Source organism: Capra hircus, chromosome 5 (genome assembly GCF_001704415.2).
Source record: "Capra hircus breed San Clemente chromosome 5, ASM170441v1, whole genome shotgun sequence".
Lineage (NCBI taxonomy): Eukaryota > Metazoa > Chordata > Mammalia > Artiodactyla > Bovidae > Capra > Capra hircus.
Window position 1 is genome coordinate 3,085,406 of NC_030812.1, and position 11,037 is coordinate 3,096,442.

The window sequence follows — 11,037 nt, forward strand, 5'->3', positions numbered from 1 at the left end:
AAAATAATTCAGAATAATGATAGCAAAAGTGGTCAAAAACCTTGAAAACAGAACGGAGAAAATGCAAGAATCAATTAACAAAGATTGAGAAGAATTAAAGAATAAACATACAAACAACATAATTACTGAAATTAAAAATACTCTAGAAGGAATCAATAGCATAATATCTGAAGCAGAAGAACGAATCAGTGAGCTGAAAGATAAGATGGTGGAAGTAACCTCTGAAGAGAGGAATAAAGTAAAACGAATGAAAAGAACTGAGGATAGTCTCAAAGACCTCTGGGACAATATCAAACACACCAACACTCAAATTTCAGGGTTCTAGAAGAAGAATAGAAAAAAGAATGGGTATGAGGAAATTTTTAAAGAGACTATAGTTGAAAATTTCCCCAACATGGAAAAGAAAATAGTCAATTAAGTCCAAGAGGTGCTAAAAGTCCCTTATAGGATAAACCCAAGGAGAAACATATCAAGACACATATTAATCAAGCTGATGAAGACTAAACACAAAGAAAGAATATTAAAAGCAACAAGGGAAAAGCAACAAGTAGTATACAAGGGAAAACCCATACACTTAACAGCTGATCTTTCAGCAGAAACTCTGCAGACCACAGGGAATGGTAGGATATACGTAAAGTACTGAAAAGGAAAAATCTACAACCAAGATTACTGTACCCAGGAAGGATTTCATTCAAAATTGATGGAGAAACAAAAAGCTTTTCAGACAAGCAAAAGTTAACAGAATACAGTACCACCAAACCTGCTTCTCAACAAATGTTAAATGGACTTATATAGTCAAGAAATACAACAGAAGAAAAAAGATCTACAAAATCAATCCCAAACAATTAAGAAAATGGCAATAGAAACATATATATCAATAATTACTTGAAATGTAAATGGGTTAAATGCTCCAACCAAAAGACACAGACTGGCTGAATGGATACAAAAACAAGACCCATGTACAAGCTGTCTACAAGAGACCTACTTCAGATGTAAAGATACATATAGACTAAAAATGACAGGATGGAAATATATACTCCATGCAAATGGGGAGCAAAAGAAAGCTGTAGCAGCAATCCTCATATCAGACAAAATAAACTTTAAAATAAAGAAGATTACAAGAGATAAGGAAGGACACTACATAATGATCAAGGGATCAAGCCAAGAGGAATACATAGCAATTGTAAATATCTATGCACCAAACACAGAAGCACTTCTGCCGGGGTCCAGCCCTGGTGGATCCAGGGAATTCAAAGCAGGGACGGAATTGACGAAGAGACATTAATTAGAAATTTAAAAAGAGATTAGAAGAGAATAATGTAGTGAAAAAATAGAAGAGAAAAGAGACTGATATTCCTTGGTTTACACAATAAACTCTCAAGACAAGAAACTTGCACCGTCTATGTTAGGCCACAGGCACCCGCTTGAATAGCGGAGGGTGCCCCGCCTTGGGCTCCCTCTCATGTGGGTCTTAGAAGCCTGGGCAAATAAGTAGACACGGAGAGCCTCTGTGTTCCAAGGGATCAGCCTGAAAACGAGAGGGAGAAAGAGGGAGAAAGAGAGAGAGAGTCAACATGAGGGAGGCCAAGCTTGTGCAAAAACCGCATAACTTTATTTTCAAAAGGTCCTTATATACCGTAAGTTTTATATAATATAAGATACAGAGTCATGCTGGGGCAGCAGTCCTGACTCTTATCGATACCAGGCTTTCTTTCTGCATATCTTTCCGTATACAAAAGGTCTCAGGTGATTTACATTATCTTCTGGCCAAAAGGCCTGTAAACACTTTATGGCTCTCTTCCTTAATGAATGTTAATCTCATTTTCCCTGAAGTGTTTTTCTTTAATCTGCATCACCCTCAAAGCACTAAATAAAGTTACATCCCTGTAGAACAAAGGTGCAGTGGGTTATAACAAGGAAGGTACTTAACTCAAAGATCTATGTTGCTACTTGTTTTTTTTTATATACCAACTATATCAACAAACAAAAGATATGATAACTTGGCAGCAAGTATTAGCTCAATAATGAAACACTTAATCAGTCCTATTCTAATGATTTTGACTTCTCGGAAGCCCCTACATTCCTAGGATGTTTTAAGCTTCCTGTGCCTCTAGTGGTCGGGAGGCAGTGAGCAATCACATGAGCAATCACATGAGCAGTTGTAAAAGATCCAGACAGACCTGTCAGGCAAGTTAGAAAACTACCAGAGGGGTTTGAGCTGAGACACTCCTTTTATATGTAGGAGACTGTTAACTGGAGCTCTAAGTTAACTTTTTCCAGAAAAAGGTGGTGGGGGATAGCCCCCTGTTAATGTCAGAGGAGTTGGTGAAAGGCATAATATAGTAAAGCAGACAGATTTTGGTTCTGGGGGTAGATGCTCGAGAAAATCCAGAGGGGACCCCTGAGGCCTGATCCCACCTTTGCGTTTTATCAGGCCGCCTTCCTCATGACATTTGCCATGGGCAGGATTCCCCATGCTGGCTCCTGGCACACTTCAATATATAAGACAAACACTAACAGACATAAAAGGAGAAATTGACAGTAACATAATGATAGTAGGAGACTTTAACACTCCACTCACACCAATGGATAGATCATCAAAACAGAAAATTAATAAGGAAACACAGGTCTTAAATGATACATTAGATGAGATGGATCCCAATGATATCTTTAGGACATTGCATACAAATGCAGAAGAATACACCTTCTCAAGTGCACATGGAACATTCTCTAGGATAGAGAAGAAATAGAAACAGAAATTATGAAAAACCCAATTACAAGCTCTGAAACTGAAAAAGTGAAGTGAAGTCATTCAGTCATGTCTGATTCTTTGCAACCCTGTGGACTGTAGCCCACCAGGTTCCTCTGTCCATGGGATTCACCAGGCAAGAATACGGGAGTGAGTTGCCATTTCCTTCTCCAGGGGATCTTCCCAACCCAGGGATTAAACTCAGGTCTCCCACATTGCAGGCAGATGCTTTAACCTCTGAGCCACCAGGGAAGCCCGAAACTGAAGCTGTGATTAAACAATCCCCCTAAAAACAAAAGCACAAGATGAGATGGCTTCACAAGAGAATTCTATCAAATATTTAGAGAAGAGTTAATGTCTATCCTCCTAAATTTTTTTTTTTTTAATTTGCAGAGGAAGGAACAATTGCAAAATCATTCTATGAAGTCACCATCACCCTGATGCCAAAACCAAAGACAGCACAAAAAGAGAAAACTACAGGCCAATATCACTGATGAACATAAATGCAAAAATCCTCAACAAAATTTTAGCAAACAGAATTCAGCAACACATCAAAAAGCTCATACACCATGATCAAGTTGGGTTTATTCCAGGGATGCAAGGATTCTTCAATATATGCAAATCAATCAATGTGATACACTGTAATAACAAATTGAAAGATAAAACCATATGATAATCTCAGTAGATGCAGGAAAAGACTTTGACAAAATTCAGCACCCATTTATGCTTTAAAAAAATGGGCACAGAAGAAACCTACTTCAACATAGTAAAGACCATATATGATAAGCTTGCAGTAAACATTATTCTCAATGTGAAATGGAAAACATTCCTCCTAAGATCAGGAACAAGACAAGGGTGTCCACTTTCACAACTATTATTCAACATAGTTTTGGAAGTCCTAGATACAGTAATCATAGAAGAAAAAGAAATAGAAGGGATCCAGGTCAGAAAAAAAGTAAAGCTCTCACTGTTTGCAGATGACATAATACTGTTCAAAACCCTAAAGATAGAATCAGAAAATTACTAGAGGTGATTTGTGAATTTAGTAAAGTTGCAGGATACAAAATCAATACACAATCACTTGCATTTCTATATACTAACAATGAAATATCAGAAAGAGAAATTAAGGAATCAATCCCATTCACCATTGCAACAAAAATAATTAAATATCTAGGAATAAACTTATCCAAGGATAGAATACACAGAAAATTATGAGACACTGATGAAAGTTATCAAAGATGGAGAGTTTTGCAAGTTCCTGGGTAGGAAGAATCAATATTGTAAAAGTGGCTATCATAGCAAGTGCAATCTACAGATTCAATGTGATGCCTATCAATTACCAAAGGTATTTTTCACAGAACTAGAACAAAAAAAATTTCACAATTCGTATGGAAACACAAAAGACCCTGAATAGCCAAAGTAGTCTTGAGAAAGAAGAGTGGAGCTGAAAGAATCAATCTTCCTGTCTTCATATTATACTACAAAGCTACAGTCATCAAGACAGTATGCTTCTGGCACAAAAACAGATATATAGACCAATGGAACAAGATAGAAAGGCCAGAAATAAATGCATGCACCTATGAATACCTTATTTTTGACAAAGGAGGAAAGAATATCCAAGGGGAAAAGACAGCCTCTTCAATAAATAGTGCTGGGAAAACTGGACAGCTACATGTAAAAGGGTAAAATTAGAACACTTCCTAACACCATACATAAAGATAAACTCAAAATGAATTAAAGACCTAAATGTAAGACCAGAAGCTATAAAACTCTTAGAGGAAAACATAGGCAGAACACTAGATGACAAAAATCAAAGCAAGATCCTCTGTGATCCACGTTCCAGAGTAACGGAAATAAAAACAAAAGTAAACAAGTGGGACCTGATTAAATTTAAAAGCTTTTGCACAGGAAAGCAAACTATAACCAAGGTAAAAAGACAACCCTCAGAATGGGAAAAGTAATAGCAAATGAAACAACTGACAAGAGGTTAATTTCCAAAATATACAAGCAGCTCATACAACTCAATACCAGAAAAACAAACAACCCAATCAAAAAGAGGGAAAAAGACTTAAACAGACATTTCTCCAAAGACATACAGATGGCTAACAAACACATGAAAAGATATTCAACACCACTCATCATTAGAGAAATGCAGATCAAAACTACAATGAGATATCACCTCATAACAGTCAGAATGGCCATCATCAAAAAGTTTACAACCAATGAATGCTGAAGAAGGTGCGGAGCAAAGGGAACCCTCTTGTACTGTTGGTGGGAATATAAATTGATACAGCCACTATGGAAGATGGTATGGAGATTCCTCAAAAAACTAAGAACAAAACCACCATATGACACAGCAGTCCCACTCCTAGGCATATACTCTGAGGAAACAGAAATTGAAAAAGACATGTGCACCCCTTTGTTCATTGCAGCACTATTTATAATAGCTAGAACGTGGAAGCAACCTAGATGTCCATTGACAGATGAATGGATAAAGAAGTTGTGGTACATATATACAATGGAATATTATTCAGACATAGAAAGGAGTGCCTTTGAGTCAGTTCTAATGAGGTGGATGAACTTAGAGCCTATTATACAGAGTGAAGTAAGTCAGAAAGAGAAAGATAAATATCATATTCTAACACATATATATGGAATCTAGAAAAACATCACTGAAGAATTTATTTACAGGTCAGGAATGGAGAAACAGACATATAGAATAGATTTATGGACATGAGGAGAGGGGAGAAGAGGGTGAGATGTATGGAAAGAGTAACATGGAAACTTATATTACCATATGTAAAATAGATAGCCAGTGGGCATTTGCTGTATATCTCAGGAAACTCAAACAGGTGCTCTTTATCAACCTAGGGGGTGGGATGGGGAGGTTCAACAGGGAGGGGATATGGCTGAATCATGTTGAGGTTTGACAGAAAACAACAAAATTCTGTAAAGCAATTATCCTTCAGTAAATAAATTAATTAAAGAAATATTAAAATATGAAAAAACTTATTTTAACTCATATAACTCAATATGCATGGTCTTCTGAGTTTTCAACATAGCTTTCTCTTTTTATTTTTTTCACAGCTCACTTGTTAACTATGTCTAGCATTTAATATTAGATACTTGACCTTGATCAGTGAACTAGCCACACAGTTGGTCTGTAGAAATGGATATGAGAATTGGCAGAGTTGAAAGAAATAAAAATTGTATAATTTAAATATGGAGAGGTGTTGGGTATAGGCTCCCAGACTGTTTTCCTTTTCTGCTGTACAAGAATGAAGGCTTCTACTGCTGCTGGCTTTATATTCCAGTGCAGAATAAAGAAATCTGAAATCTCTAGTATCTACAGTTAACATGTTTCCAACATGACCTACACTGCTTTATACCTTTAATTCAAAATTTTAGTTAGTGTCTTCCACATTATAAATAATGGGGATTTACAAGTCAATAAAGCAGACAAAAATTCTACCTTCCTAGAACATGCAATCTACCTGGAACTCTTCCCAGGATGTAATACATCATGCCAGTCATTCTATCTACTTCCATTTTATGCCATTGTTTTCTGGGAATTAAAACCATAAATAGATGCAGAAAGATACAGAAAAGAGGAAGGCTTCACATGGATCAAAATGTTACAGCCACACAGTGAGGAACAGCTACTTAGAAAAGTTAGAAAAGCTAACTTTCTGTTTGTTTTGAGTAATTAGTTTTTAAGTTAGGAGTGTGAAGAGTGCTTCGTTCCTCTCCTACCCTTTAAAAAAACATTTTTAGGAGAACTTATTTTATAAGGTGAAATTTAATACTGTCAAAAAGCAAAATAGGTATACTGTTCTTAGTAGTTTGGTTGGTTTTACAGTTACCAGGTATTTTCTTGGATTCTTTCTTCCTCATTTTTACTATTGTTGAGCTCATTATTTATCTTATTTTCATTTCCTTAATTTCACTCTATCTTAACAATTATTTAAGTGAATGTTAGATTGTGTAAGTATCTTGTTTCCAGACTCAAATCAGAAGTCCTAAAAATATTATAATTTTCAAATAGTCTGTATTTTTAAAGGAAGTATAGAGTGAAGCTAAAAATAATGTTCTCAGGTGTTAATGCTTCATTTAACATGTAAAATCCACAATAGTGTAGAAGCTGTGATACTATCTTAAATTACTTCACTTTTCTGTGACTGAGTTCCTCATGTGTAAATCTGGAATAATGATGCCATCCATTAATCTATTTCATGGGTTACATGATTTAAAAAGTAGGTAGGACACACAAAAGCATGTCTAACAAACACATAAATTATCATTGGTAGATACTATTATCATTTTAGTACATCTTTAGTACAATAAAGTGGTAGACATTTTAAGAAAAATTGTCAAAGGTAGAAGTTCAGAAAAAAGAGCAGCATAATTAAAGAATCCTGCTTCACTTTAGGGATAGGTGGTAAACTAACTACTAAAAATCACACTAGGCTGAAATAATCTGGATCATGTAAAAGAGCAACAGGTGATTGAAATGAGACAAAGATCATTAATTATATCAGCATATTAACCAAACATGAAAATGATAATCATAGTCCAGTATCAAAAACAAAAATGAAAACAAACCACAAAAACCTCTAAGCTTTATCCTGTGTTTGAGCAGGGTTGAGCTTTGAATTAAAGTGACATAAAAATTACTTTAAATGTAGGATGATAGATCTTTTCATGGGAAGTGCTAGGCAAGAATACTGGGGTGGATAGCCATTCCCTTCTTCAGAGGATTTTCCTGACTCAGGGACTGAACCCAGGTCTCCTGCATTGCATCAGGATTCTTTACCATCTGAGCCAGTAAGGAAGCCCAAAACTAGGAAAAAGAGATTAGAACTATAAAAAATTCCAATGAAAATATTAGAAATGAAATTCAAATTGTGAAAACCTCTGAGAGTTATTCCTTGATCACTGTATTCATAATACCCCTAATTGGAATCATCTCCTTCATAACCATCTTCATTTTCTTGCTACCATTATTATTATCTGATACCATGATGTTTATGCATTGTATCTTTCATCTGTCCCCAAGTGGGATGCAATGTCCTCAATATTAAGAACAGTGACTAATATGTAGTCTGAGCAAAATAAATATATATTTGATAATATATAACCATCTTTAAATAAATAAAAGAATTATCCTGAAAAATAAATTGTGATTGCAAATACAATAAAATATGGCAGTAATAAATCTTATTTTCATAAAAATAAAATATTTAATGATGTATTCAGAATCACTAAATTTAAAAAATAAAATCTTGAATAGTATGAAGGCCATCAATGGTTCTTCTTTAGAAAACTTAATAGCAGGAATTTTAAAACTCTCTGCAAATTAATTTTCAATTAAAATTCCAGTGCTAAGTGATTTAAATCAAAATTTCAGCAGGATCATAAATTTATCCAGAAAAGAAAATATGTAAAAACAAGATATTTCAAAATGGCACACTAATTATTCTCTACCAAGTATTAAAATTTTAGATAAGTTAATTATATTTGATATGAAGGAAAATAGATACTTATATACATTAAAAAGTAATTGGTAATATTTATAGGAATAGTCTAAAACAAAAACCTTTATTATTTACAGGCAAGTTCACATATACTCACACAAATTCAACACACCAATATGATGATATAGGTAAAATTTTTAAAAAGTTGGTGGCAAAATAACCCCAATTGAAAAGACACAAGTTCAAATTCATACCTCATAGTATATAGACAAAAGTTTTCCACATTTTTTATAAATATTTTTCTAAAAGACACATAAATTTTAATTGCTCTAGTAGAAATGGACTTTGGACTCTATTTGAAGTAATTTTTTATATTAAAGTTCACCCAATAGACAAAAGCTTTCAAGTAATATTCTAGTCAAAAAACCAAACTCCTGAAAACAAGGTCAAAATTTAAAATTAAAAGCAAAACAGAAATAGGACAAAGAGCTATTTATTAAAAAGTGAATTTCTACAAATGGCAAGATATTTATCCAGCTTCTAACAGACAAAAAAGACCATATGCAGATATTCCTCAGAAGAAAGCATGAACATGTATATCACTAAAAATACTGAACTTCACTACTAAAAAGAAATATAAAACTAAATACTTTAATGCTTATTAAATAAGTACAAATTGAATTAAAATAATCTCAATGTTTCATTCATTCATTAAGCCAATTATGTTATGTGGAATGGGCAAAGAAAAATCTAGTAGCAGATAAGACTGAAGGGTAACTAGGAAAGGAAGGGGCAAATAAAAACTTGGCATCTACTTTGAGATAGATAATTAGAAGAAAGAGGGACTTGTTGGTTCCCAACCACAGGTATTCACCTGGTGAAATTCAGACCTGGTCCACATACATGAAGAATATTTAAATCAAAGAAACAGGCAGATAACTCCAGATTGGTAGGCAGAAGATTTCACAAGCAAATGAGAATTGACATTCTTTAATAAGTGAACCGTGAACTTCCTGATTTTCAAGCTGGTTTTAGAAAAAGTAGAGGAACCAGAGATCAAATTGCCAACATCCACTGGATCATCGAAAAAGCAAGAGAGTTCCAGAAAAACATTTATTTCTGCTTTATTGACTATGCCAAAGCCTTTGCCTATGTGGATCACAATAAACTATGGAAAATTCTGAAAGAGATGGGAATACCAGACCACCTGACCTGCCTCTTGAGAAATCTGTATGCAGGTCAGGAAGCAACAGTTAGAACTGGAAATGGAACAACAGACTGGTTCCAAATAGGAAAAAGAGTACATCAAGGCTGTATATTGTCATCCTGCTTATTTAACTTCTATGCAGAGTACATTATGAGAAATGCTGGGCTGGAAGAAACACAAGCTAGAATCAAGATTGCCGGGAGAAATATCAATAACCTCAGATATGCTGATGACACCACCCTTATGGCAGAAAGTGAAGAGAAACTAAAAAGCCTCTTGATGAAAGTGAAAGAGGAAAGCGAAAAAGCTGGCTTAAAGCTCAACATTCAGAAAACAAAGATCATGGCATCCGGTCCCATCACTTCATGGGAAATAGATGGGGAAACACTGGAAACAGTGTCAAACTGTATTTTGGGGGGCTCCAAAATTACTGCAGATGGTGACTGCAGCTATGAAATTAAAAGACGCTTACTCCTTGGAAGAAATGTTATGACTAACCTAGATAGCATATTCAAAAACAGAGACATTACTTTGCCGACTAAGGTCCGTCTAGTCAAGGCTATGGCTTTTCCTGTGGTCATGTATGGATGTGAGAGTTGGACTGTGAAGAAGGCTGAGCACCAAAGAATTGATGCTTTTGAACTGTAGTGTTGGAGAAGACTCTTGAGAGTCCCTTGGACTGCAAGGAGATCCAACCAGTCCATTCTGAAGGAGATCAACCCTGGGATTTCTTTGGAAGGAATGATGCTAAAGCTGAAGCTCCAGTACTTTGGCCACTTCTTGCGAAGAGTTGACTCATTGGAAAAGACTCTGATGCTGGGAGGGGTTGGGGGCAGGAGGAGCAGGGGACGACAGAGGATGAGATGGCTGGATGGCATCATGGACTCGATGGACATGAGTCTGAGTGAACTCCAGGAGTTGGTGATGGACAGGGAGGCCTGGCATACTGAGATTCATGGGGTCGCAAAGAGTCGGACACGACTGAGCGACTGAACTGAACTGAATTGTATGCATTTATTCTTATGTAAATGCAAGCAAATCAGTAAAATGCTAGTTTGTATATGTATTAACAATGGTTAATTCTTCCCTAATCAGAATTAATCAAATTCCAGTCAAAACTGCAGCAAGTTTTCTTTTCTTTTTTTTTTTTTTTCAGATACAGAAAATTTGATTCTAAAATTTATTTGAAACAGTCTAAGCACTTAGGATATCTAAATCAATTTTGAAAAAGAAGAATAAACTGAGAGAATCATGTTTACCAGTTTTATGACTAACTATAATAGCTACAGTAATAGAAGCAATGTGTAATAGTATTGATGGGAGGATGGACACAGATCTGAATAGAGAACTGAATAGAGAATTCAAAACTAGACCCCACCCCAAAAAATGGCTATATGATTTTTGTTGTGGTTGCAAAGGCAAATCAATGGAGAAAAAACAGTGATCAACAAACAATCTTGAATCAATTGGATATACATATGCCCAAAAATGAACCTCAAGCTACACTTCATAGTACATATGAAGTTAACTCAAATTGCACTGTAGATATAGATGTAAAATGTAAAACTATAAAAAATTTAGATGACAGTCCTCTTGACCAGAGGTTA